The sequence below is a fragment of the Pseudopodoces humilis genome, chromosome 12, assembly GCF_049639895.1.
Source record: "Pseudopodoces humilis isolate 2021_Gansu_Grassland_sample_001 chromosome 12, ASM4963989v1, whole genome shotgun sequence".
Taxonomy (NCBI): domain Eukaryota; kingdom Metazoa; phylum Chordata; class Aves; order Passeriformes; family Paridae; genus Pseudopodoces; species Pseudopodoces humilis.
The window spans coordinates 19,931,825-19,934,286 of record NC_142211.1 but is presented as its reverse complement, the minus strand read 5'-3'; the positions used below and the strand labels follow the sequence as shown (position 1 = coordinate 19,934,286).

General features: G+C 42.2%; 1 pseudogene; it reads right to left on the bottom strand.

The window, feature by feature from the left end:
• Window positions 1-267: 267 nt before the first annotated feature.
• Window positions 268-1,495, bottom strand: LOC148183477 (uncharacterized; annotated as a pseudogene).
• Between the last annotated feature and the right edge of the window lie 967 nt (window positions 1,496-2,462).

The following is a 2,462-nucleotide window of genomic DNA, read 5'->3' as shown; positions in this document are numbered from 1 at the left end:
TTCAGGATTTTTGCCAAGTCTTGGTGGTTCATTAGCTGTCTTACTAATGTAAGGTTCATTCCAATGGGTGTAGGTGATAATTTATGGTACATTGTGTAGTTAGATGTTGATATATTTTATATATTAGTAAAGGCCTGTATGCACAAACCAGCCTTTGAAATAAGTCGTGATATTAAGGGCTAAAATCCTTGAAACTTGCCTGCAGAAGAGAGAGTAAAGCAAAACAATATTCTTGTGTACAAGGGAAAATATGCAAACTTGTCTGTGCTAGCCAATAGTAGCTTGCTCTGCCCGAAGACCCTGTAGAACCTTATAAAAGGTGTGCTAAAGATAGAAATAAACGGCGTTAATGATTACTTCTGTGAAGACTGGTGATTAAGCTGGCGGTTTCTCAATAGTTAGATCTTATCAACTAGTGGGATGTAACTGGTGCCACATATAAAAAATCACACCCTATTATCTTAACAAAATTACAAATACAGAAATTAGAATGATTCTTAGTAGGTAAGGTTACATTGTTATCATTTATTTCCACGGAAACACACACAGTTCTTAAACATACACAACCTAGGCTAAGATACACAAGTACAGTTTTTTGATCAGTATCTGGATGAATCTCAAAGTGGCAAATGTTTTGCTCAGTGTCCAGACATATATCTAGTGCATCAATTGTGTTAGTCTCACAGATAAACCCTTGTTGTTCTCAGGTAACACAAGATTTCAAATTTACAGTTTGCCACCTTTAATTTATCATCCGGGCTCATGCTCTATGCTCCGAGGGGTAGAGCACTGTCCTTTCATGATTCAATCTTAATGCAATAATAGGGTGGATATTGTAAATTGTGGCATTACGTATAGTCAGCACGAAAGCAGTAGCGGTCTCTGTGGGAGGGTCACAAGTAAAGTTTACCAGAGCCCACCAGGATTGAACTTTCCTTTCTAAATTGTTTGCATTGTCCCAGACAATCTTCTGAATCTCAATTGGGAAAGCACCTTCATTTCCTTCTCTTATTATTAAAGCAACCATTGATTGTACCCATACTTATGCCTGTATGCAGCTGAGGGCTAAGGACACATTGTCCTGGGCCATATTAAGTGCATTTATTATTAGTTTGTGGTCTTGGTCTCCAGTTTCTTCCCATTTTGGTAAAACTTTGGAAATTTGCCATTGGTTAGTTCCTAGTGCTAATAAAGAGGATTGTAAGGGCTGTTTTAGTTTTGTTAAATCACTTGTTGCAGCAGCTAATTTATTCATTAATATTTCTGAATCGACTCCATTTAGGACACCCAATCCTGTTCCTAATATTCCAGTTAAATCTCTTCGTCTTCTGCTTCTGAAGTAAATTTTTTTCTGCAACCATGTTGCCCAGCCCTCTGATGATGTCTTTAGGAAAGAGGAGCAGGCTGGCTGAATTTTAGAGATGTTAGTTTGCATTAGTAATTCAATACGCTTGAGAGACCACTCCGGGTTAAATAAAAGCTGTTGTTGTCCCATATTCCTTATTACATAGTGCCGCGGCGACGGAAAGCCCAGAGCACCGCGACTTCTCTAGAGACACAGCCTTGAGAAAGGCTGGGCCGAAGCACATGTGAGCAGCTTCAAGCAGTCGAGTGATTCCAGCTCAGCTCAGAAATAGTCAAGTGATTCCAGCTCAGCTCAGTAGTAGTTCAGTGATTTCAGCTCGGCAGAGGCGGCAGCGGGCAGGCAACACAGGAAGCAGGGACGAGAAAGCTGGTCCAGCGTTCCACCAAGGCACAAGCCTTTATTCAGGCAGAGCTTCGGTGAAGGGTGCCGGCAACAGCGAATCTCCCGAACAGGGGAAAAGCCAGGGTATTTATGGGGAAGGAGAGGGGTGGGGGGAAGCCCGAGATACCTGTATCGGGGTGGGACAGCAGGGAAGAACACCAATGAAACACAACAGTTTAGCATATTGTCTTGGTTCTAGAAGACAGGTGTCTGCTAGGGAGAGCAGGAGCCTCCCTTGGGATGAAAGAATGTAGACCCCCTCCCTCCGAATTATTATAAATTTGAAATCAAGGGGCTTTCAGGCAGAGATCTGGGGATAGGAATAACAGTTCTTTACTAGTATAACCAGGCAAACAAACAACAATATGTGTATGCTAGCTTTGGAGCAGGCTGCAGGCCCCATGGCCTCTCAGTCCTGCCTGAGAGCTAGCCTGGGAAATTCATAGGAGGATTTCAAAACAATCCTCAGAGTCAGAAAACAACTGCCAGGTGCTGTTTGTCTGTCCTCTTGTTTTCCTTGCAAGAGAAAGTCAGGGGGTAGTGAGTCCCACTGACCAATGGTGGTGATGTGGTGATTTACTAACCAATAAGAGTTTCCTTTCTGTACTTTCCACGAACTAATCTATATAACAAGCCTAAAACAATAAACTAGAAGATTTCTCCTGTTGTGACTCCTTGAGAGTCCATGTCGTTCTTCCCGCCGTTCCTAATTAGA